The sequence below is a fragment of the Lissotriton helveticus genome, chromosome 2_2, assembly GCF_964261635.1.
Source record: "Lissotriton helveticus chromosome 2_2, aLisHel1.1, whole genome shotgun sequence".
Classification (NCBI taxonomy): Eukaryota; Metazoa; Chordata; class Amphibia; order Caudata; family Salamandridae; genus Lissotriton; species Lissotriton helveticus.
Genome location: NC_136060.1, coordinates 181,373,343 through 181,400,747, shown reverse-complemented (window position 1 = coordinate 181,400,747; position 27,405 = coordinate 181,373,343).

The window sequence follows — 27,405 nt, the reverse complement described above, 5'->3', positions numbered from 1 at the left end:
CACTGCCCCTAACCACCGAGACTTACGCGGCGCTGGAGGGTCCCTGAGGGGACGCATGAGCGAGAACTAGCGGTGAACTGCCCACGACTGCGCTGGGCCTGCTTAGCACCCCCGAGAACCGCGCTGAGACCACACACCAGCTGCCCAGACCCCCCTGCGTGGGCCTGCTTGTCCAGAAACGGGCGCAAGTTTAAATAAACGCTACTCCTGGCACTTCACCGGCGCCGCACTGGCCGGTAGTGCTCTGGCCGCCATTTTGCTCTGCTGAAGTGCTTCTCTGGGATTAGCGCCCGATAGTTATTCCATCCCCTGGCACAACGCCAAACTTCCACAGGACATTGAGAGCTTTATTGCAGAGCCTGCGTTGCCACCCAGGCCGGCTGCACCACCATAGACAGCCCAGGCTGCGAGCCGGCACCCTGCGGAGGGTCTCGCCAATTCTGCCGACTCCGCACTACCTGCCTGCGAATTGGGCGCCATTTTATGTCGCCGCAGTATTGAGAGCCAACTGTCGCCACCACCACAAGAGGCTGAGGGGCAGCTCCACACCAGGCTGGCGCTGAGGTCCCATGGTGCAGTGACTACCTAATTCTTGGACTGCAACTGCGACCGGGATACTAGAACTGTCCAGTACAATTCGCTGGGGGGGGGGGGGCTGAAGGCGCAACACACTAGAGACTGCGACACTCTGCTGGAGCCATGGGCAAGCCTGACAAGACCCAGCCCCGGCTGACATTCGACCTGCGAAAGGGGACCAGATGCGCCAGCAAATTCACCCACTACACTTGAGAAATCCTTGGCAGCCATTCAGGCGAGTTTACAGGCCATCGATGGCAAGATAGAGGCGCTGAACGGCAGAATGGACCTATTTTCGACCAAATTGGATAAACAGGCGACGAGAATAGGGGAGGCTGAACAGTGCATCTCAAATGCAGAGGAGGGGCTCCAACAGGTTGCAGAGAAGATCTCAGATATCACCAAGTTGCTAGAAGTCATCCAGGCCAAGAACGAGGACATTGAAGCACGCTCACGCTGAAATAACATACGCATTTTGGGCCTGCCAGAATCCACAAATGTGGGGGGCCTAGAGGAGTACGTTGAGGCGATGCTTCGCAAAATCTGCGGGAAAGACGAACTATCTCCATTATTTGCAATTGAACGAGCACACAGATCGCTTGCGGCGCGCCCGCCGCCAGGAACACCCCCGAAGCCCATAATTGCCCGGCTGTTCAACTTTAGGGATCGGACACAGTGCTACGCACTACCAGATTGAAGGGCTCCATCACCTACCAGGGCAACGCATTATCTTTTTACCTGGATTTCACGGCAAATGTGCAAGCAGCTCGTAAGGAATTTCAGGCCGTTAAGAAACTCCTACAGAAAGAACAGATCCCATATGCGATGCTGTACCCAGCGTGCCTACGCATTGCCACCATGGAAAACGGCAAGATCTTCACCCACCCCAAGCATGCGTTGGACCACGCACGGACACTAAGGCGCCAGAGACAGCGTTCACCTACTTCCCAGACATCAGACGTTGATGAATAAACAGTAAGAGGGGGTATAGCGTGGCCACTAGGAGGGCCAGCAGTGCTCCGGATGGGGGAGAGGTGAATGGACGTTAATGCTCTACATGCAATGTCTTTGATCTATGCAGTCTCCTGCACTATTCTAATTGTACTACACGCTCATGTCACTGATACACGAGCTGGGGGAAACACTAAATCACAGGTGGCACTACTCCCTACTTAACCTGGGAGTGGCTATCAATCAATCAATCAATCATAGGCATTTATACCGCGCACTACTCACCCGGAGGGTCTCAAGGCGCTGGGGGGGGGGGGTCCGCTACTGCTCGAACAGCCAGGTCTTGAGCTTCTTCCTGAAGGAGAGGTGGTCTTGGGTCAAGCGTAGGTCGGTCGGGAGGGAGTTCCAGGTCTTGGCGGCCAGGTGGGAGAAGGACCTTCCTCCTGTTGTCGCTCTTCGGATGCGGGGGACGGCGGCGAGGGCGTGACTGGTCGAGCGGAGATGGCGTTTGGGAGCGTAGAAGTTGAGGCGGCTGTTGAGGTAAGACGGGCCTTGGTTGTGTAGGGCTTTGTGTGCGTGGGTGAGGAGCCGGAAGGTGATTCTTTTGTTGATCGGGAGCCAGTGCAGGTCTCTCAGGTGTCTGGAGATGTGGCTTCGTCTGGGGACGTCGAGGATGAGTCTCGCCGAGGCGTTCTGGATACGCTGGAGTCTCTTCTGGAGCTTGGCGGTGGTTCCGGCGTAGAGGGCGTTGCCGTAGTCCAGACGGCTGGTGACGAGGGCCTGGGTGACCGTCTTCCTGGTCTCGGTGGGGATCCACCGGAAGATCTTACGTAGCATGCGCAGGATGTTGAAACAGGACGAGGAGACGGCGTTGACTTGTCTGGTCATGGAGAGGGAGGAGTCCAGGATGAAGCCCAGGTTGCGTGCGTGGTCTGTCGGTTTGGGTGCGTTGCCCAGGGCGGGGGGCCACCAGGAGTCGTCCCAGGCGGAGGGTGAGGAGCCCAGGATGAGGACTTCCGTCTTGTCTGTGTTCAGTTTCAGGCGGCTGGTCGTCATCCACTCGGCCACGTCTTTCATCCCTTCGTGTAGGTTGGCTCTGGCGGTGGCGGGGTCGTTGGTCAGGGAGAGGATCAGCTGGGTGTCATCGGCGTAGGAGATGATGTTCAGGTTGTGTTGGCGTGCGATGGCCGCAAGGGGGCTCATGTAGACATTGAAGAGGGTGGGGCTGAGCGAGGAGCCCTGAGGGACGCCGCAGATGACTTCCGTGGCTTCTGATCTGAACGGGGGGAGGCGGACTCTCTGTGTCCTTCCGGCGAGCCAACACGACCCCCGATGGGTTATTCCCGATGGGACCAGTGCCTACAATTGTTGTGGTTGTTGAGGGAGTTATGTGAGGGTCATGTCTTTAGCAGGTTGGGAATGCTGAAGTGGGAAGAGGGAGGGGGGTTTGCATTTGTTTATTATTTGCCAAAGACAGTCTCTCCATGGATCATCATGCTGTACTGTTGTGACTGCGTAGAGCACTCCAATGTTCGTAGACCAAATACTGATGTAAGATTCTGGTACAAAACACATGACTGGATCTACGTATAACTGTATAACATGGAACGTTACGGGGCTCAACACACCACAGAAAATTAGGCAAGTGTTGGCGCAGCTGGATAGGCACCATGTGCACCTTGCGCTTCTGCAGGAAACACACCTAACAAAGGCGACGGAGGACAGGGTGGCTAGATGCTGGGCAATGTATCGCTTGGCTTCCTCCTACTCATCTTACGCCAGGGGGGTACTTCCACTGGTGAAAAAAGGTGTGGCCTTCAAGGCTCTTCACACACGCACAAATCAGGAGGGCCGCTGGGTAATGGTGATGGGAAAATTGGGCAATGTACTGGTGACAATTGTGAATATATACGGCCCGGTAGTGGATGACACGGCGACATACTTGAACATGTTTAGGGCGCTGCGTGACTGGTCGGAAACGGAAATTATACTGGGGGGACCTTAACACATATCTCGATCCCACCGTTGACAAATCTAACCCACAGAGCGTTAGGATGGTACGGGTTGCTCAATGTGTAAAAGATGGCATGTTGGAGTTTGGGTTGATGGATGCATGGAGGCACAGAAATGCGGGGATATTAGCGGGGACCCACATCACGCCTGCGACCAAAGGCTGGTCCCGCCTGGATTATTGGCTGCTGAGCGAGGGAGCACACACTTGGGTCACAGATGTCCGCAACCTCCCCAGAACGTTATCAGATCATAATCCGGTGGTCTTAACTCTACACATCCCGCACAACCTGCACAAACCAATCACATGGCGCTTCAGGGCGGAATCACTCCTTGATCCAATTTACGCTGACACTATCAGGTTGGCCATAGTGCATTACTTTGAGAACAATGTGGAATCGGTGGACAGTCAGGAAACACTATGGGAGGCCTTCAAGGTCACGATTCGGGGCACATGCATCAGTACATCCGCGGGGATACTAAGGGACATTAGGGGCCGCTCTCCACAATAGAGACAAAGCTGCGTGAGCTAGAAGCACAATATGATCACACGCCATCAACTGCCCTTCTTGCAGAAATACATGAACATGTAGCTGAATACAACACACTCACAGAAACGGAGGTGAAGTACCTCTCCAAGAGACATGTAGCTCGGCGATATGGAGAAGGGGGGAGACCGGGCAGAACACTAGCGGGTCGTCTACAGCGCAGGACCTGCCAACCTTCAATAGACCACATTGTAGACACAGATGGACAGTCGCATTTCTCTCCCACTGCCATAATAGAGCAATTTCGTACTTTTTATTCAACGCTATACACGTCCGTGGGAGGGATGGATTAGCCAGCTATGGATGAATATCTTGATGACGTGGCCTGCACCGCAAGTATCTTAGCTTCCCGATAACTATAGAGGATGTCACAGACGCCATCAAGACACTCCCAAACGGGAAAGCTCCCGGTCCGGATGGCCTAACCGCAGAATTTTATAAAGCACATGCTGAAATACTAGCTCCCCACCTTTTTGGAGATGTATGCCGAGGCGTATGACTTTGGCCGTCTACCTCCCACACTGCGCCAGGCGATGATCATTACTTTATTAAAGAAAGACAAACCCCCTGACCGCTGTGACTCATACCGTCCCTTATCCCTTATTAATCTAGATGCCAAAATACTAGCAAAAATCCTCGCCACCAAGCTCCAACCCCTCATGCCGCTCCTTGTGCTGCCCGACCAGGCCGGGTTTATTCCCGACCGCTCTACTTCTTTTAACCTGCGCACTATCTTCGCCATGCTTCATGTTCTGGATCCCGATCTCCGTGCTGTCGCGGTACTCTTAGATGCCGCGAAGGCATTTGATTCCATAGAATGGCGGTACATGATGCACATATTACGGAGAATGGGCTTCCCTTCAGTTTTTATACGGTGGATCCAGATACTATATACGGAACCATCCGCGAGGGTCCGGGTGGATGGAGATACGTCTGAACAATTTACGGTGGGTAGAGGCACCCGACAGGGGTGCCCTCTCTCCCTGCTACTATTCGCCATAGTGCAGGAACCGTTGGCTTGTAAAATACGCCAGATACAGAGGGCGATTCAAAAAGGGGGTGCTTCTGAACTGGGATGGTGCAGTGAGCTAAAAAACGGTGATGGATCAAGCCCTGATCTGTTGACTGGGTAGGAGTGTTCTGATTAACTCAGATACTCTGTCCATCACCACCCCCTTTTTGAGATACAGAGGGCGGCGGCTCTGAATTTCAATAACCGCCCAGTGGGGATCTCGTTGTACGCGGACGATATGGTCCTGTATGTTCGGGAACCACACACGTACTTGTCCCCTGTCCCGCGCGAATACGTTAAATTTGGCCTGTTTTCCGGTCTACACATAAACTGGGACAAATCCGTAATTATCCCTCTAATGGAAATCACTACCCCTCCTACAGTTGAATACCCGTTAGTCTGGTCTGCAGACCCTGTTAAGTACTTAGGGGTGTGGATACATAGATACCCCCAGACAGTGATCACTGAAAATGTTGGCGCTGCATATACGACCCTGGTCGAGCAGATAGACCGATGGCAGTGTCTCCCGCTCTCCTTAGCGGACCACATTTCAATCATAAAAATGGTGGTACTGCATAGTTGTGTGGGGCGCCAAACCGCCACGGATAAGCTGGAAAACCTTGTCTTTAACTTACGACAGAGGGGGATTCAACGCACCGGATTTCTATGTATACTACTTGTGCTGTCAGGCTCACTACGCCTTCTACTGGTATAAGCCACACGATTTCACTCCCCATGTCGCAGTTGAAGCCGGGGACGCCCACCCGGTCCCCCTGCGCGGCATTGCGACGCACACTCGACGACATACTCCCAGGGTAGAGATTAACACACTTGACACCACGGTGGCAGCATGGCAGGCGATTGGCCGTCGAACCCATTAGCTTCCCCTATACGCGCCTGCTCTGCCCATAGAAGGACACGCAGCATTATCGGTTGCTAGCGACCGGGGGTCAGTCAAGGCGCTCAGGGACGCAGGCATCATGCTCATGAGCGATCTATTTCCTGAGGGTACATACATCACAGGGGACGACCTAGATTACATTCAAAACCCCACGCTTCTATTCCAATTTACGTGCTATAGGCTACGGCACGCAATGAAGGAACATTACACATGCTTCGCAGACGAACCCGAGACTCTGTACGCTCTACAATTGACCATCACCACATCCACGAAACGGAAGCTGGTCACTAAGCTGTACAGGGCCGTACAGAAGAACACGCCACTTAGCTCTGCCCCCTGCCTGACACATTGGAATGCTGACATTGACCCTCCCATGACAGAGGAAGAGTGGATGAAAATCTGCTCGAAAACGGGACGATTGACGTCCAACAGCAACCTTCGCATCATACACCTCAAATTCCTATACCAAATTTATCACACTCCTCACAGACTGTGGAAAATCGGACTCAGAGTGACTGCTGAATGCAAGAGGTGCGGGACGGGGGAGGCGGCCTTTATACATATGGCGTTGCAATGTCAACGAGTCTTTCAATACTGGGAGAAAGTGTTAGCTCTTCTTACCGTCATGACAGGGTTGGCTTTAAGCAATACTCCAGCACTGTGCCTGCTGGGTCACGGTCCAAACCTGAAGGGGGTTTTGGGGAGATTTGTACAACTAGCCCTGCTTCTGGCATAGAGACACACCCTGTTCACGTGGGACAGCAGACTGTATCCGAAGGCAGACAAATGGCTCAAAGATATGGTATACTGCTAGGATCAACTTGAAACCTACGCGGAAGAACTGCCACGCGCCTCACGTCCAAGGGACATATGGGCTCCCCTGCGAGAATACTTACTGGCCCAAACGGAGCTGAACTCTGACCGACTCTGCCCACTCTAACTAACTATTGCTCTCAGATACGCCTCTATGTGTGCTGGACGCGGCAGCACCGTAGTGCTTTGAAGGGGGGAGTGCTCAACAGGATGCACTGCTATATTTGGATAGCATTGATTGTAATGATGTTCATGTGACACTGTGAGATCTGACATTTGGCAATGTTTTTGGTTCTTCTGTCTTTTTGGTTGTACGTTAAAGAGCAAAGAACTGCTGTAACGAGCCATGCAATGGGGCATGCTTCCTGTATGGTCACTATATGCTCAATAAAAGTTTTGTTACAAAAAAAAAAATGTTTACGTTTGGAATCGTGTTCCACAAGGGTACACAGAAAGCCCATCTATCTTTACTCAGATTTTGAAAAAATGTCTTGAATCACTGGTGCTGCCCGGACAATCTGTTCTGGTGCAGTATATCGATGATCTATTATTAGCATCGCGAACCAGAAATGACTGCATGATTGATTCCATTGCATTATTGAACCATTTAGCAAAGGGTGGACATAAGCGTGCCCCCAGAGAAATTGCAATACTGTACAACCTCAGTCAAGTATCTGGGACACCAGATAGAAAGAGGGGTCAGAAGAGTGACATCTGAGAGAATCAAAATAATTCAAAACATGAAACAACCCTAAACTCAGAAAGAAATCAGAATGTTTCTCGGAGTTGTAGGTTATTGCGGGCAGTGGATTGTGGGATTCGCAGAGCTAGTTAAACCACTGAGTCAGCTGACAAAGAAACGAGCAAAAGAGCCAGTCGAATGGGATGATGAAAGCATGACTGCTTTCCTAAAATTACCCAACTGCCTGTGTGAAGCACCAGCATTAGGAATGCCAGATTACTCAAAAGGGTTTGCACTATTTTGTGACACAAGAGACAATTGTGCTCTCTCAGTTCTAACCCAGACCCATGGGTTAATGCGACGTCCTGTGGCATATTTTTCTGCTACTGAAATCAGTTGCTGCAACTTGCATGAGTCTTGAGCAAAGCGAATCCATTATCATGGGACACCCTGTAGCTGTGTATGTCCCACATGCCGTCGTGATTCTGTTAACCAGAACACGTACTCAGTATTTAACTCCTAGACGGATGACTAAATAGGAAAGAATTATCCTTGGTTCAGAGAACCTGACAATAGTCAGGTGTACTATTATAAATCCAGCAACCCTATTGCCAAATTTCCACTTTGAGGAAGTAAGGGAGGAAGTCGAACATGACTGTATCGACCTCACTGAATTCATTACTAAACCATGTGCAGACATACAAGAAGAACCTTTAAAGGATCCTGAACATGAACGGTTTGTAGATCGCTCATGTATGCGCCATGAGGAAGGAGGACTAAGCGCTACTTATGCTGTGTGAACATTATCTGGTATAGTCGAAGCATCCTATTTACCAGGAGTCAAGTCTGCACAAGTAGCCAAATTGATTGCTTTAATGAAAGCGTGCAAAATTGGGAGAAATTGGAGAGTAACCATTTACACTGATAGCCAGAATGGTTACGGGGTTGTGCATGACTTTGGCCAAATTTGGATGCAAAGGGAGTTCATGACTTCTTCAGGAACCCCTATTAAAAATGGACAGTTTGTAAAAAAATTACTTGAAGCAATTCAATTGCCAAAAGAATTGGCCGTGGTCAAGTGTGCTGCTCACCAATCTGGAAATGACAAAGTAACAGCTGGTAATTGTTATGCTAACCAAGTGGCCCAACATTGTACCAGATACAGAATGGCAGTAAACAAGAAAATCGATGCATGTGGAATCAGATGCCAACTTATGCTGTTGAGTGGAATGAATACATGGGAGGAAGTGAGAGATTTGCAAAGTGAAGCAGAACCCAAAGAAAAAGAAGACTGGGAGAAAATAGGGTGTCAGAAAATACCTGAAGATGGTGTGATAATTTACCTAGAAGGGGAGACCAGTATTACCTGATTGTATGCTTGCACCAATGGCCAGGATGTACCATGGGGACACACACACAGGTAGAGACTCCATGATCAGATTGTTCAGACAGGATTGGTTTAATGCAAGGTTCAGACATAGCAGAGAGTCTTCGCCAGAGATGCTTAATTTGTCAGCTAATGAACCCTTGTAAGAAAACTGTGGTTTGTCCCAGGAAAATTGGGAAGGCAGAAGGCCCATTTAGAAGACTACAACTTGAGTTCATTCAGATACCTGTTTTTCGAGGATTAAAATATATTTTGGTCATCGTTTGTTTATTTTTCAAGTGGGTAGAAGCATACCCGACCCGCAAGAATGACAGTTTAACTGTAGCCAAACTCTTTTTAAGAGAGCTCATTCCTCGGTTCGGTTTTCCAGTAACGATTGAATCAGACCGAGAGTCTCATTTTAATAATGAAATAATTGGACTGATTTGTGAAGCATTCAAAATTGAGCAAAAGCTGCACTGTGCATATCACCCAGAGGCTTCTGGAGTGGTAGAACAACTGAATGGCACGATCAAAGCAAGATTGGGAAAGATGTGTGAACCTACCCAATTGGAATAGCCTGATGCTTTACCTCTTGTCCTGATGGGACTCAGAAGCATTCCAGACAAGGAAATAGGCTTGAGTCCCCATGAAATACTCATGGGAAGGGCAATGAGGCAAGCATGTGTGCCAGGACACAAGCTGTTAACTATATCTGATGACTTAGTGTTGGAGTACTGCAAAGAGTTGGCTGACCAAGTGCATTCTATCTCTCACCAGGTTGGGGAAGACGCTCTGGCCAGACAATCAACTCCAGCACATGATTTGAACCCTGGAGATTGGGTTGTGATAAAATATCACACCCGGGAATCTTGCCTAGCACCAAGGTTGGGAGAGCCACGTCAAGTGATACTGGTTACCACCACAGCTGTAAAGTGCAAGGGAATCCCGATCTGGATCCACTCCAGCCACACAAAAAGAGTAACAGAACCTGACGAAGTTGAGGCTGAAGGTTGCGCAGCTGAAGGGTCTCAAGAAGTTGATCCTGAAGTAGTTGACGAAGAACAACTGAGCACCAGTCAGGATAAATGGATTCCAGTAGTAGATATACCTGAAATAAGAATAAGAACAAGAAGCCAAACGTATCTAGATAGTCAGAGTGATAGTGAGGACGAGACAGGAATAGAAGAACGCACGCAGATAACAGAAATCAAAGCTAATGGTAATCTTGAGGAGGACCAGATAAGGAAAGAGCAATATACTCAGACCAACGAAACACCCATCAGAACACCTCTGTCTGATGAGGGACAGATAGGTATTAGAAAAAACGCACAGACAGAAGACAATCAAGAAATTGCAAGACCTGTGCATGACCAGACAGGATTAGCAAAACGGGTTCAGGAAGAACGAATTCCAGGCACAGCAAAGCAATATCCTGAACCAAGTCAGACTAGTGTAGAAGAATCCATCCAGGTAGAAACGTCAACGGTAATAAGCCCTGGACAAGGTCAGATAGAGAGGATATCTGAAGTTGACAAAAATCAAATTGCGCCACAACTCAAAGAGAACAAAAGAACATCTGAAGAAACTGAAAGCGCAGTGCCAGCTAAAAGACTTGGACAGGCGATAAATGGCCTGGTTATGTTAAAAGACTGAAATATCGCCTAGTCACAATAAATGAAGAACCTGAACAAGTAGACGAAGTGACAAGTCCAACTGAACCGTCAACAAGTAATCAAAGCAGAAGAAGTCCACGCTTGAAAAGGCTGAATAATAAATTCAAAGGTCCTGAATGGACTTATGTAATTTTCGAAGAGTTCGAGAATCTGGAAATCCGTGATGAAGAATTGATTGCTGATCAATCTATGGTAGAAGTGAGGCCAACTTGAGATAAAATTCACAGTTATATTCTGTGTAAAGTTTACAAAGAGGGGCAAAATCTCCTAAGTCAAAAATGGCTGATGCTAGAGTTACTGGAAACTCAAAAAGAAATTGTATAAAAACATGCTGTAGGATATGCATATGTAGTGTACTATCTGAAAGAAACAGGTTAGTATTCGATTCCTTACCATAGAATATCCCCAGGCGTCAGACTGGATCCGAAAACTTTTGCGTAGCAGTACCCTTGCGCGTCGGTAGGCGTAGTCTGCGGCTCCGCGTCCGTCGTTGGCACCGGGATGATGTCGCCGGAGTACTTAGACGCCGTCCTCGCGCGCTGACGCAGTTCTTCTTTTTTCCGCGCTAGCAAGCGCCGATCCGGAAAAAGTTGTACCCTAGTCAATTTTTGACTAACTTTTTCGATCCTTTTTGATCGTCTTTCGAAGTCTCTTGTCTCCGACGGTGCCGGTAGGGATGCCCGGGTTCAAACCCTGCGTCGATTGCAGCCGACTGATGTCGGTTACCGACCCCCATCGCCGGTGCCTTCACTGTCTGGGCCCCGACCACGACGACAAGTCCTGCTCCGACTGCCGAGCCCTAACATCCAAAGCTAGACGGGAGCGGTCCCGCAAGCGACTCGAGCTCCGGCAGTCAGCCCCGTGCCGCACGAGGTCCCGGTCCAGGAGGAGGTCGAGGGACCGGTCGCGGGGCCGGAGTCACCACAGTTCCGGGAGTCGTCATCAGTCTTCAGGCTCGAAGTCCTCAGGTAAGAGGCACAAGAAGTCGAAAAGACGACATCGCACTTTTAACTCCACCCGCCGCTCGCGCGACGCGGCCCGGGATTCGGGTGACACCGCCCAGCGGCTCCGCCAGAACCGCAGGCGTCGCGCCTGCTCCATACCGCCGGTCCCTGGGCAGAACGCGACGCCGGAGGAGATCAAGTCCTTCCTCATGGCCATGAGGTCGCTCGCTCCTACGTCGGGTTCCGCAGCACCTTCGGGCCAAGCGGCCCGAATGGGTCCCCACGCGGGCCGGGTGCTTCGGCCGGTGCCGTCGGGTGCTTCGGCCCGACGCCGTCGGCGACTTTGGTCCCGACGCCGCAGGGACCTGCCGGATCCGGCTCCTGATCCTGGTCGTCGCCGGTCGACCTCACAACCTCGCCGGCACCAGCCCCCAGGGTGTCTGTCCCAGGACAACGCCGTCCCCGGTCCTACCCTCGATTCGGGTCCGGCGTCAGAGCGGCGCCGCTCTCGACGCCGATGGTAGACTTTTACTCCTATGACCCGGCCTCATCCTTTGAACCTGAGTACCATGTGATGGGTGACGAGGAGGATTGGGAGGATCCGAGGACCCTCTGGCACGTGAGTGTCAGTCTTCTCAGGACTGGACAGGTGAGCTTGGGGAGGCCAGTGGTCTGGACACTTCGCCCGACACTGATTTTGTCTCCCCTCCTACCGTGGCTACGGAGGAGGGGGCTGCCTATAGTGTGGTGCTGACGCGGGCTGCCAAGGCCTTGGGCCTTGAGCTCCCCGTCGTGGCCGTGAGGACTAACCTCCTCACTGAGGTCCTTAAACCGCAGGCAAGCTCGGCCGAGCCTCTGCTGCCTTTTAATGAGGCCTTGTCAGACGTTCTTCTGGGCACTTGGTCCAAGCCCGCTACAGGTCCGCCTGTAGATAGGAACGTGGCCAGGTGCCACTGCCCAGCTCCGGGCGACCCTTGCTTCCTGTCCACCCACCCCACCCCCGAGAACCTGGTCACCCAGGCCTCTAACTCCCAAACCGCATTCCCGACGGCTCCCCCCTATCGGGAATCCAAGCGGTATGAGCAATACAGGAAAAAGGTATTCTCCTCCCTGAGCTTGGGGTTGCGGTCAGTCAACACCGCATGCCTCTTGGGACGTTACACCCACTCTCTGTGGGACACGGTCGCGGACGTGCTGCCACAATGTCCGGAGTGGGCCTGGACTAAACTCGCCCAAGCCCTTGCGGAGGGTCGAGATGCAGCACGGTATTCCATCCAGTGTGGGCTGGATACCACGGACTCACTGGGCAGAGCGATGGCAACGACGGTGGCGATTCGTCGCCACGCCTGGTTGAGGTCCGCCAACTTTTCGGCTGATGTACAAACACCCTTATGGACATGCCGTTTGATGGCCGTCGCCTCTTTGGTGACAAGGCAGACCATGCGCTTGAGAGCTTAAAGGACTCCAGGGCTACGGCCAAGTCCTTGGGCCTCTCGACCCCGCGCCAGCAAACGGCTGCCTTTCTCCCCTTTCGAGGCCAAGGAAGGGGCACCCCCACACGTCCTGCCACGGGCCGCAGACTACCATCCAGCACGGTGGCGGACGTGGAAACCGCCGTGGCGGCGGTCGGGAACAACGGCGAGGCCAGTCAACACCTACCCCTGCAGCATCCGCCTCAAAACCCTCCTAGTCTGAGCTTTCAGGCCCATGTGATGCCAGTGGGTGGCAGGGTTCGCCATCACCACATCCACTGGCGCACTGTCACATCGGACAGGTGGGTGCTGCAAATCGTCCGAAGGGCAACTCCCTCCCCTTCGATGCGTCCCCTCCAGCCATGCCACCGCAGTACCACCGCGTGTTGGTGGATCACTTGAAACTTCTACAAGAGGAAGTTACGGCCCTCTTGGCCAAGGGGGCCATCGAGCGCGTTCCTGGGCCAGAAGTAGGGTGTGGTTGTTACTCCCACTACTTTCTGGTACCCAAGAAGGGCAAAGGGGGCCTACGCCCTATCTTGGACCTGCGGAACGTCAACGGCTTCCTCCGGAATGAGAAGTTCAAGATGCTGACACTAGCTCACGTCTTAGCTGCCCTGGACCCGGGAGACTGGATGGTAGCGTTGGACTTGCAGGACGCTTATTTTCACATCCCCGTCCTGCCGGCCCACCGGCGTTACGTTCGGTTCACGGTAGGCCACGAGTACTTTCAGTTTACCGTGCTCCCCTTTGGCCTTACCAGCGCCCACGGGTGTTCACGAAAGTGATGGCGGTGGTCCCAGCTCATCTACGCAGGTTAGAGGTTTCAGTCTTCCCCTAACTCGACGACTGGTTGTTGAAGGTGGGCTCGCCCCAGACAGTCGTCAGCCACCTCCAGACTGCGACCGACCTCCTGCACCTGCTGGGGTTCTCCATCAATGTGCCGAAGTCACACCTGTGTCCCTCTCAGAAGCTCCTCTTCATCGGAGCGATTCTAGACTGGGTGCAGTTTCGGGTTTATCCTCCCGAACAGCGGGTTTGGGATATTCAGGCTCTGATTCCGATCTTTCAGCCGTTATACCGAGTCTCGGTCAGGTTGACGCTGCGGCTTCTGGGGCTGATGGCCTCCTGCATCCTTCTGGTGCATCGCGCCCGGTGGCCGAAGCGGGCTCTGCAGTGGGACCTGAAGTTTCAGTGGGCCCAGCATCAGGGCAACTTGTCCGACCATGTCTTGATCTCGGAGGGCACTGCAAGACAGTTGCAGTGGTGGCTCACGGACCGCGATTGGGTCAGCGGCAGATCCCTCTCCCTACCCCAACCGGAGCACGTAGTTGTGACAGACGCGTCCCTCCAGGGCTGGGGGGGGCCACATGGGAGAGGCGGAGATCAGAGGCCTCTGGTCTCCGGCGGAGTCCCGGCTCCACATCAACCTTCTGGAGCTGCGGGCGATCCGGCTTGCACTGAAGGCATTCCTCCCCTCTGTCCGGGGGAGTGTAGTGCAGGTGTTCACGGTCAACACCACCGCCATGTGGTACTGCAATAAACAGGGAGGGGTGGGGTCGTGGACCCTATGCCAGGAGGCTCTGCGCCTCTGGCAGTGGCTGGAACATCAGGGCGTGACCCTGGTGGTTCAACACCTGGCAGGTTCCCTGAACGCCAGGGTGGACAAACTCAGCCGTCGGTTCATGATGGATCACGAATGGCGTCTGAACTCGGACGTGGCACAAGGCCTCTTTCAGCAGTGGGGAGAGCCTTGGTTAGATCTATTCGCCACAGAAGAGAACGCGCAATGCCATCAGTTCTGCGCGTTGGAATTTCCAAGGCAGCACTCGCTCGGAGACGCTTTCCTTGTGGCTCCGGACTGGGCACGAAGATATTGGTATCCAGAGCTACTCAGCATGTCTGTTGATCCCCCGATTCGTCTGCCTCTTCAGGAGGACCTTCTGTCGCAGCAGCAGGGGACGGTCCTCCACCCGAATCTGTCCAGTCTCCACCTCCATGCTTGGAGATTGAGCGGCAACAGTTGAGGCCATTTGACTTGCCTCCTGAAGTTTGTAATGTGATTCTGGCAGCCAGGCGTCCCTTCACAAAGTCGGTATACGCCTGCAGGTGGAACAGATTTGTGGCATGGTGCACAGCAAAGGCTGTGGATCCACTCTCTGCCCCCCTTTCTGAGGTTCTCCTCTTCCTTCTTTCTCTTGCCCAGCAGGGCTCTGCTCTGGGCATTATCAAGGACTACCTTTCTGCCCTTTCCGCCTTCTTGAGGCTACCTGATCAGCCTTCTTTGTTCAAGTCCCCGATTGTAAATAGATTTCTAAAGGGCATCACTCACACATTCCCTCCTGTTCCGTTTGTGATGCCTCAGTGGGACTTGAACCTGGTTCTTTCGTTTCTGATGTGCACTCCCTTTGAGCCACTTCACAACTGTCCTCTTCGCCTCACCCTCAAAATCAACATCCACTACTCAAAATCAACCATTAGTAACTGCTCCCTCACACAAAGTTCCCCCAGTTAATTCATCTCTCACACCATCTGCACCCCCAATTCCACAGCCCGACCGCATACAAAGGAACCTCAACAAACCAGAACGAACCAAATCAAGATGGACCAAACCAGTAAATCTCCCCCCAGAGGCAGCACCTTTCGTAGTCATTCTAACAGGGGTCCCAGAACTAAGCAATAATACTGAAGAACCAATTTGGTCCCTGCTAAACAAAACCCGGCACTGGTTGAATACCAACAGACCCAACCATCCCAATAACATCACTGGGATCACCACGGTCAGAAGGGTCCCATGGATAGGTTTCCAACCAAAAACCATCCCTGGCGACTGCATAATAGTCAATCTTGTTAATCCTCGGGCAGTGGACTATATTTGCTCCTGGGATCCACTGGAAGGTAGTGGCGGAATAAACACTAAACCCCTATCCTTCTTCTATCCCCAACAAGGTCATCGGGACGAGGACCATAATTGGTCCTGGAATCAGTACGATCAAAGAAGCAGGAACCAAGGTGATTGGGGCTTTGGTAACAATCAAAGGAGCAGAATCCGAGGAGAATGGGGGTACGACCAAAACGTTTGAGATGACTGGAACTCTCATGGTAGTAGGGCTCAGCAAATACCACAGAGGGTACAATGGGCTGGAATACCAACCTTTAATTCCTACAGTTGCCTGGAGATGGTCGACTGACCACCACCACAGATCCTAGCTAGTCTCACTCCATGTAAATCGTCCGATAAAGAACATTACATCCAAAGTTTCAACTCAATTAAGATGGAAAAAACTCATACGGATGGTACAAAGACACAGGACTCGCAACGTCCCTCTAAGGTTAACACGAGATTCTCATCAATCCTACAATCTCACCAAAATTGTCAGCTAACAGCCTCTAATATGACACCTGATTCACACCCTACTCCTAGCGAAGAAATAACTCCTCGGATCGTGACACCCACAACAACTCCAGGGAACCCCGACAAGAGGGTGCTTTTCTGGAACGTAGCGGGATTAGCGACTAAACAAACAGAAATAAGTTTCCTTGAACTGATAGAATCAAACGATGTTATCTGTTTACAGGAGACATGGCTAAATAACCCAATCCACCTATTGGGATACAAAACGTTCTTCTCCCAAGCAATAAGATCAAACTCTGGGAGAAGCAAAGGAGGACTAATAGTGTATATCTCTAACCTCTGGCCATGTCATGAAACAACTCCGACAATACTACATCAAAATTATCAGATTATCAATCTTCAGGGACTGAATCGTGAGGTCTATACCATCATTAACTTCTACAACAACATGAATACGATGGAATGGTCAAAAACGTTAAATGAAATTTTACACCAGACCAATGATCTCAAAACAAAGTACGCCAAGGTTCCCCACATGATAATCTGGGGAGGAGATTTTAATCTTCATATATGCAAGGAAAACAACACCTTCATCTGTGGGACTCCCGATGAACATGGAAATTGTTTCACCCACTTCTCCCACACCATCGAAGGTAATAACATGCAAGCTATCATGGCTGAATTAGATATGGGGTTTGCTAATTTATTAAAACATCCCATGACTCAATTTACTCCCACCTTTCATGGAAGAGGTCTTGAAACTCTGATCGACTACATCTTAATATCTAGCAATAAAGCTACACGTATAAAGACCTTTGAAGTGCTCAATAACGTACTCAGCGATCATTTTCCATTAAGACTAACATACCAAGAACTGATCCATCGAAAGAATAAAGATAAGGTGAAACTCGGAATGCTCAATCAGGAAGCACTGACACTGGACAGACTCAACGGGTTCACCCTCAAATGGAGTACAATAGACCAAGAGGCTATCAGCAAAAGAATAATCACTGCATGTAAAAACCAAATAGAAAGGTGTTTAAATCCCTCCACATCACCAAAAGAGATCATGAGCAACTACGAAGTAATCTTGTTGAAGATAAGAAATGAATTAACCATCCCCCGCAAAGCCAATAAAGCCGCTAGAACAGGATGGTTTGATACAGAATGCACTAAAGCATATACTGAACTAAAGAAGGCCTTAACGAAAAAAGATAGAAATAGACAAGAGGTAACTAACTTACGAAAAACTTATAAACTGGCTATCAGGAAAAGAAAAACGGACCTGAAAACAAATCTTTGGACACAACTGTTAAAAAGCAGTTCTCAAAAAGATAGCGCAGCGTTCTGGAAAGTAGTAAAAAACCCCTTCCTAAACGATAATAATAATGAGCCCTCCCTGGATGTAGCGATTAATGCACATGATTGGGTGGAACATTTTTCTGGAGTATTCGGACAGGACGAATCCGAAGACTCAACTGCTCAGGGTTCACTTCCGCCAGTAAACTATCCAATTCCCATTCACTTTACACTGAGTGAAACAATAAAAGCCTTAAAATCGGCCAAAACAGGCAAAGCACCAGGACCTGACTCAGTCCCAATGGATTTTTATAAACTTTTACCTGATCTTTGGTCTCCTCTCCTCAACAAGGTACTAAATGCGGCAAAGAACACTAATCTCCCTGACTCATGGTCCACCTCGATACTGGTCCCTATTTTTAAGAAAGATAATAGGGACAGTCCTTCTTGCTACCGCCCAATCTCCCTCCTGGATTCGATCGGAAAGATGGCGGGCCGCATACTTCTCGATCGTCTCCAGGAGTGGTCAAAAGAACATGGTGCGCTCTCAGATCTGCAATATGGTTTCAGGGCCGGACTGAGTACCATGGATCAAGTGCTAAATTTAACATTATTGGCCGGAAAATATGTCAAAGCAAAGAGTTCTTGCTTACACATGGTCTATGTCGACCTCACAGCAGCTTTTGACTGTGTCCAACATTCCAAACTCTGGAGAATAATGCTGCAAATGGGGATTGATCCATCAATTGTCGACTTTCTCCGCGAACTATATACTGGCGCCACCGGCAAGGTCAGATTTGGGACAGGAGGACAACTGACAGATAGTTTTCCTATACAGAAGGGGGTCAGACAAGGGTGCGTACTGGCCCCCTTCTTATTCACGCTTTATACCAATGGCCTTGAGAATGCAATGCTGAAGGAAGTAAAAGATCTCCCTGAAGTAGGTCGTCGGCAGATTCCTGCATTATTATATGCCGACGACGCGGTAATTCTCGCTCAAACCCCTGTTCAACTTCAACGGGCTCTAAACAATTATAGCTCTTTTATGTCAAGTTTAAATCTGAAAATTAACATCAAAAAAACGTACGTGATGCACGCAGGTACCAAAGGGAAAAAAATAAAGACTACACGTGGACAACATACCCCTTGCAAGAACTAAAACGTACCCTTACCTAGGCATCATCATGGACGAGGCCTTTAACTGGAAAGATGCAGTAAATTCTCGAACCTTGTCCCTCATAAGAACTACAGGGGCATTAAAAGCTTTCTCCCTCCGTCTCGGAAAAAGGCCCCCGACTGAAATGATCAAGATCTATAATGCCAAATGTATAAGCACTGCCACCTTTGGAGCAGGGGTTTGGGGAACAACAAACGTCGAGCAACTGCAAAAAATCGAAAATTCCTTTTTCAGATTTTTACTGGCTGTCCCAAGAAGTACAACAACGTATGGATGTCATCTCGAACTTGGGGTGGAATTTATCAGTGACATCATTAAAATTCAACCAATTATGCTATGGCGCAGAATATGGGTTACGGAGGAGTGTCACCTCACAAGGTCAATAATCCAGGACTGTCTGAAATTAGACAATAGGAGAAAGATAAAATGGCTGGCCTACGTGGAATCCTTTTTTGCAGACATTGGTTTCCGGAGGTTTTTTGACGATCCATCCTCAGTTGCAGACATATCAAAAAAAGAACTGAAAACAATCTGTATGTCGCATTTATCCCAACTTCGGCTAATGACAGAAATAGGGAAGCCATCAGTCCAGCACTGTCTAATGATTCAGCTGACCCCTACCATCCAACCCTACCTACAGTTTGACTTTACTCAATATGAAAAGTTTCTTCTTACCCGTTTTAGGTTTAATCTGTATCACTATTTGGTCTTGTTTCCCAAACAAAACGACTGGACACATAACATTTCAGTATGCCCTTGTGACTCTATGGCACTACAGTCCACTATTCATGTCTTATTCTTTTGCAAATTCTACATACCATTACGTAACCGATGGATTATACCAGTACTTAAAGCTTTAAAAATTCGTAGATGCCGCCCCGCCTATATGGCACTACAATTCCTGGAGAACCATCTAATGTCCAAATCGGTTGTACATTATCTTAAACTCTGTATCAGACACAGACTGAATCTATGATCAAAGATGAAATACTTGATTTCTTTTTACATGTATCGTTTGGTTCAAAATGAATGCATTTTAAAATTATGTACTGTGTTTTTTATACACTTTTATGGTTTTCAAAGAAAAAGGAAACCGAATAAAGATGATTTGATTTGGATTTGAAGTCCCCGATTGTTAATAGATTCTTGAAGGCATCACTCATATGTTCCCCCCTGTTCCTTTCGTGATGCCCCAGTGGGACTTGAACCTGGTTCTGACTTACCTGATGTGTGCTCCTTTTGAGCCGCTTCATAACTGTCCTCTCCGTCTTCTTACACTTAAGACTGCTTTCCTGGTTGCCATCACCTCTGCCAGGAGAGTGAGTGAGTCCAGGCTCTTTCCTCTAAACCTCTTTTCCTTTCTGTCCATCCGGACAAGGTTGTGTTGCAGACAAGACCCTCTTTCCTGCCCAAGGTAGTCACAGCCTTCCACATCGGGCAGTCCATCACCTTGCCCACCTTCTTTCCCCCTCCGCATCCCTCTAAAGAGGAAGAGCGGCTCCACCGTGTGGACCCAAAACATGCGCTGTCATACTATCTGAATCTCACACGCCAGTTCCTGGTGGATGACTAACTCTTTGTTGGTTACGTGGGCGCTAAGAAGGGGCGGGCGGTGCACAAACGGACCATCTCTCGGTGGGTCGTGTTGTGCATCAAGGCATGCTACTCTTTGGCTAAGAAGGAGCCTCCTGTTGGGCTGTGGGCCCATTCCACTCGGGCCACGGCGGCTACTACTGCCCTGGGTCTGGGAGTCCCCTTGCAGGACATCGGTCAGGCAGATACGTGGGCCTCGCTGCACACGTTCGCAAGACACTACTGCCTGGACAGCCAAGTCCGGAGGGATGGCTTCTTTGGCCGTTGCGTCCTCGAGGACTTTCTGGTGTGATTATTGGTTCGTAGACCCACCACCGGGGTTGGTATTGCTGGGGTATCTATTCTAAGGTAAGGAATCTAATACTAACCTGTTTCTTTCAAATGCACAAGTTACTTACCTTCGGTAACAATATATTTGTAAGAAACAGTAGTTAGTAATAGATTCCTTACCGCCCCACCCATCCTCCCCGTTCTGCGAACCCATATCTAGGGTTAAGGTCATCCCCTTTCAGGGCCCTAGTGTCATGGCACCAGTGTTGGTTTTTATCATGGCTCTGCGTTTCTGGCGCGGAAAAGCTGTGTATAAGAACTGACATCAGCGCGCGAGGGCGACGTCTAAGTACTCCGGCGGCGCCAATGACGATGGGCGCGGAGCCGCAGACGACGCCTACCGGCGCGCAAGGGTACTGCTACCCAAAAGTTTCCGGATCCAGTCTGACGCCTGGGGATATTCTAAGGTAAGGAATCTAATACTAACTACTGTTTCTTACAGATATATCGTTACCGAAGGTAAGTAACTTGTGCGATAGTGCTTATAGCATGGTTAGGACTGACAATAGCAATACCTTACTTGATGGCTGCTAAACAGAATGACACTAGTATACACTGAAAGATAGCGCACCACAAACAAGATAGAGTCGATTTAGAAGCACCAGATGAGATAGAATTACATCACAGTAGAAATAGAAATGAGACTGAGATGAATGTATTTGCTAATCTATTAGTACATTATGTAGAGACAATGACAATTAGTGATTGCTATGTCTGTAGGAAATTACCGACATCAGTAGCTGAAGGGGTTACTTACCATCATTTACCACTGACATATGGTATTACCTGTAGTATGTTAACTAGTTTGTTCTATAGAACAGGAAGGTTACAGTATTATTATTCTAACCTAGATGTCATTTTTCCTGAAATTCCTATACGTGTAAAAATGAACCCTGTCCTTAGTGCTAAATCTGCCCAGTTCTTTGGTGTATTTTTTCTAACAATGAAAACAATACTTATGGCTGAAGCACATCAAAGCAACTTAACCTGTAGATTATATGAAGAGGAGAAAATATTTTAAAATTTAGTTGAGAAATGGAGACAGGGTTCCATAGAAAAGCCACTGAACCGAAACGCAAGATACCCAAATGGGCTGAAAGGGAAGAATTTATGGCAACTGGCAAGACTCATGCTGCTATGTCTCTAGATTTTGAAAAGAAGGGGAAAATCGGTCTCCATAGAGAGAAAACTGAGTATAACAATATATTCATCGGTTCCAGTGAATGTGAACACAATGTCCTAATAATTGGGGGTTGGGGACTAAAAGGGGAAACTGATCCAGTATTTCCTGGAGTCTATTATATTTGTGGGAACAAAGCTTATTTTAAGCTGCCTGATCATTGATACGTGAGTTGCTATTTCAGAATAGTATTCCCAAAAGTATACCATGTAAAGAGAATCACTGGAAACAATGAAAACGATAATGAACTAACACAACATAAAAGAGCTAGTTTTTCAGAGATTGTAGGTGATATATTTAGTGCATTGATACCTTCTGTGGGAGTAATTCTGAACACTCAAAGAATTTGTAAATTGTCTACAGTGGTGGATCGCTATCGACTGACACTGCTGGAGGATTCCTATTGATCAATACTGAATTGGTTGCGATCAGATCAATGGTTTTACAAAATCGACTTGCTCTTGATATATATTATTGACAAAAGAGGGCAAAGTCTGTAGAATGCTGAAGGCGCAACATTGTTGCACTTACATACCTGATAAAAGTGTTGAAATTGGAACGTATGTAAGAAATATTACTAATTTAAAAGAAGAACTGAAACCAATGGAGGTTGATAGTGCATGGAAGAGACTAACTGATGGTCTCTCCTCAGTAGGTAGTTGGCTTTCTAATGTTGGTAGAAGCATTGTAGGTAAAGTACTGATGCCAGTAATGGGAATATCACTAATAATTTTTGTGATAATGATTGGGTGCAAATGCTGCAGAAACAGAAAGCGAAACATAGTAAAAGAGGAAAAGAAAGATTGATGAAATTTAAATGGAGGAGTTGAAGGGGCTATATATAAAAGAATGAAAGTTTTCCAAAATAAAAGTGAAAAAAGAACTCCCAAAGTAATTGAAGAAATTGAAAAGGGAGAGTGCTAAAGTTGGCATCTGGTTCCGTAATTTGTGATGATATAAAATATCATCAAAGAGGGGATTGATGGAGCAAGGTTTCATATGCACAGAAACTTGCTTGGACTCCGTCCTCTCGAAATAACCTAGAATTAATTAATCAACAGGTTTTGTTTACTAATATTTGCATTTCATGACATTTTTAGTATCATGGGGAAGCTTTCCTATGTACAGTAACCAAAGTGTCTTAAAATGGTCGCCGAAAATGCTGGAACACTTCTGCGCATGCTTCTGCCACATCTACGTGGTGTGACGTATCTGTGCTTTTGGTGGGAACTTCTTGCTTCTGTGCACTAGTGCCAAAATGGCTGCTTCATGCTTACTCATACTAACGCACATGCTGCTGCTTGTACTAAACTTTGTTCGTTCTGCTTAACTATTAATGCTATAGTATAAATAAAGTAATTGGGTTAGAGTAGAGATAAGTAGTATACAGTGCATTGATTTATTTTTGTATTATAATGTGTCTCTCTTTGACTTCTTTAATAGCTCGTATTTGGGCCTGAGGGGTGACGTCCATCGCCATACTAAATCCATTCCGCGCATGTGCCAAGAACTTTGAGAGACCTCAAGCAATGGCATTGAACTGATGCCAGTGAACAGTCTTTCCAGCAACTCGCATGGGAACCACAACCTATAAACCTGGGAAAGGAAGAAGAATTGCTACTTTATTAAACTTTGTATATTAAATTGAAATAATATTGCTGGGTGGAATAAAAACGTGAGAAAGAAAATTATGGGCGGGAACATTGATCCATTACATTGAATAAGAAATTACCTCATCTTAGTATGGTGTGATGACCTCTCCTCGTCTTTCTGACCAATCACTGAAGGGGAACACATAGATTTGCAACATTTAGGGGTGTTACATTGCCCTGGAAATAGTATAACTAAGGTAGGTTTAGTTAGAGAAAATTGTCTGACTTGTCTGAATAGCTGACCTGTCACTGACCCCACTCATGCTATAGGAGATCAAGAGCAGAGGTGCTGGCGGAGCACTCTGTCAGAAGAATCGAGGTGTTGCTGAGGGAGATTTATTGATTATTCAGTCGGAGTACTTAATTTAGCTTCGAGAGAAGGGTGTAACTCTGGCGTTGCACTTAGCTGAGGTCACCTGTCCTGATCTGCACCTGTCCTGTCCTGTTGGCACCTGATTAGTCAGGAGCCCTATCTTTGACCCAGCCCGTGGCCAGGGTTGGTCCTCACATCATTCTAGGTAAATATAATCCATGTAGTATGTCCTTGTGCTATTTCCTTTTCTCACTCTTCCCAGGTACCAATGTCTAAAGGTGTTACTGTGATTTCTTGCAAACTTTATGTCCTATTATTCATATTCTTACTTGTGAAATTTATGATCACTGTAATTTGGATAAAGACTCACCCAAACTTGCATAGCTAAAGTGTTTAAAACTTCTCTTGAGTCTGTGGTTATTACAGGAAAGGTAACATTGTTAAATACTACTTATTATGCTAACACCCTTTCGATCCCTAGGACTTATAGCATAGGTGACAAGGATTGGTAACTCATGGTTTACAGGTATAAGTCCTAAAAGGACTCAAAGTACTGATAGGCTGAACATAGAAAACAGGACTACTAGTTCAAAGTGTGAATGTTTATGGGCCCAGGTGAGTATGGTAAATTGAGCTTGTGGTCCCGTGCGCCATCACTCCCTCAAAACTTTGAATGAAAGCAAAATCTTAAAGGAGCTCACATCATTGAACCCCTCTGACCACTTCGTCTATCCCTTGGGCATTCGAGCGCTATATAAATTTCCAAATCAAATCAATCAAATCAGATCCTCTACCAGCTAACTACTTAAATGAGTTCAAACCTTTCTTACTGCCACTATGGACCAAGATTATCAATGCCACTCTGCTTCAAGGCATTTTACCAGAAAACCTTGAATCTGAACCGGTATCCTCTATCCTAAAAAAAACGACTGCGGACCATACAGACCTAAATAATTACTGCCCGATCTCTAACATTCTACCTTTGGCTAAGCTCCTGGACAAATGTGTACACATCCAACTTCGCAACCACATCGAACAATTCAACCTGTTAAACCAACACCAATCTGGTTTCTGCGCTGGGCACAATACTGAATTGGCTCTGATGCCCATAGTGGATTATGCACTAAAAATCCTAGAGCAAATCAGAGCTTTTCTTTTAATCTTGCTCGACCTATCTTCGGCATTCGACACTATCACACATGACAATCTTGTAGACATCCTGAAACATAGAATGAGCCTATCAGGATCCGTCCTAAACTGGTTCACCTCCTTTCTCCAAAATAGATTCCAAAGATTTACGGTCAATCAATCTCTAAGTACATCCCAGTCACATCAGGAGTGCAGCAGGGCTCCTCTCTTTCACCCACTCTCTTTAATCTATTCATGGAACCTAAAAAACAAATATATCCTGAGCTTAAGTCCGTACAAATGAATGTCCTTGTTAAATCAGAACAAAATAGACGATCTTCTTTTCATTCCTTCCTTCATTCTTTAATATTCCAAACTTGGTCCTAGCCAAATCGTGTTTCGTCTCTCTTGGTGTCAACCATAGACTTCGTCAGGGCTAGAATGTTATATTTGATTTTGATATAACGAGAATTTATACAACTTTTGTGATTTTAAAACCTGGTGTGGTACTGACGATATGGAATTTTTACCTACACAGAGTTAATTCTCTATGGATATATGAAGGAACTGTGTTATATGTATATCCTAGTCTCTAGCCATTTTTATGGCTTTATACTCTTGTTTTAAGTTTTGCCATCTATAATAAGGCTCCCGTTTCTTACACACGGAGAAAGTCCTCTTTCTAAGTGGTGCGCGGCACTCGATAGAAAAGGGTGTTAAAAGGTGGCGCCGGTGCAAGACGCCGGTTTTCCCTATGAGAGAACATCGACAATGATAGAGGTGAGCGTGAGATTACAACTTCCCCAGGCAACTTTGTGCCCTTTGATTTCGCGACTTATGAGGCAGAATATATTTGACGAGAGTACACTCAATTTAGTGTTTTTGGCGGCAATAAACTTAATTTTAATATCCGACTATAATTGACGTTTCGGGACATATTCTGGACATGCCCTAATTAAAATGGAATGAGGGACGTTGCGTCCATAGTGGTTTTTAGTTTTGTGATCATGAATGTCTACTTTTGAATTATTGCTTAAGTGTAAACATTGATTTTAGACTTGAAACGTATACGAGTTAAACACAGTATGACATGTCGGCACCTCTGAGGTTTTCGTTAGAGGACACCCAGAACGTGGCTTATCAACGACTTTATACAAGACTCCTTCAAGGAGTGATGACCTAGTATTATTATTTCTCTTTTATAATTTGAGTTTGCATATGACCATACGTTCACGTATTTTTCTGAAAATTGCTGTATGTTTATTTCGTACAGACTGATCTGAAAGAGACACGTTAGTATTAGATTCCTTACCTTAGAATATCCCCAGGCGTCAGACTGGACCCGGAAATTTTTGCGTAGCAGTACCCTTGCGCGTCGGTAGGCGTCGTCTAAGGCTCCGCGTCCGTCGCCGGCGTCGTGGGCACCGTGATGACGTCGTCGGAGTACTTAGACGCCGCCTCCGCGTGCTGACGTCAGTTCTTCTTTTTTCCGCGCCAGCAAGCGCAGATCTGGAAAAAGCAGTAACCCTAGTCATTTTTTTACTGACTTTTTGATCGATTTTGATCATTTCTCGAAGTCTTTCGACTCCGATCGGTGTCGTAGGGATGCCCGGCTTTAAGCACTGCGAGGATTGCGACCGCCTGATGTCGGTCACGGATCCTCACCACCGGTGTTTAACTTGTCTAGGCGTCGATCACGACGACAAGGCCGGCTCCGACTGCTGGGCCCTCTCTTCGAAAGCCAGGCGGGAGCGGTCCCGCAGGCGACTCGAACTCCGGCAGTCGGTCCCGCGCCGCGAGAGGTCTCGGTCCCATGGGAGGTCGAGGGACAGGTCGCGGGCTTTGAGCCACCACAGCTCCGAGAGTAGGCCGCACTCCTCCGGGTCGAAGTCGTCGTCCAGTAAGAAGCACAAGAAGTCCAAGAGGCGTCATCGCTCTTCGGACTCCCCCCGACGCTCGCACGATGCGGCCGGGGGTTCGGGTGACACCACCCACGCGGCTCCGACGGAGTCGCGGGCGCCGCGTGCAGCTTCACACCCTCCTGGGCTGAACGCGGCGCCGGAGGAGATCGAGCGCTTCCTCATGGCCATGAGGAAACTCTCTCCTCCGACGGGCTCCGCGGCGCCTTCGGGCCCAGCGGACCCGTCTGGGACCCCTAGCGGGTCGGGGGGTTCGGCCCCGACGCCGTCGGGTGCTGCGGCCCCGACGCCGCCGCCGCCTTCTGACCCGGCGCCGCCGGTTCCCGCTATCCTTACCCCGCCGGCGCCTTCGGGCCCGGCACCGAGGGGTCAGTTGTCCTGGCGCCGCCGGCGCCTTCGGGCCCGGCGCCGCGGGACGCCGCTGGACCTCCTTCGGGATCTGGATCGTCGCCGGTAGACCTTACGACCTCCCCGGTGTCGGACCCTCAGGTGTCGCCTCCGGCGCCGT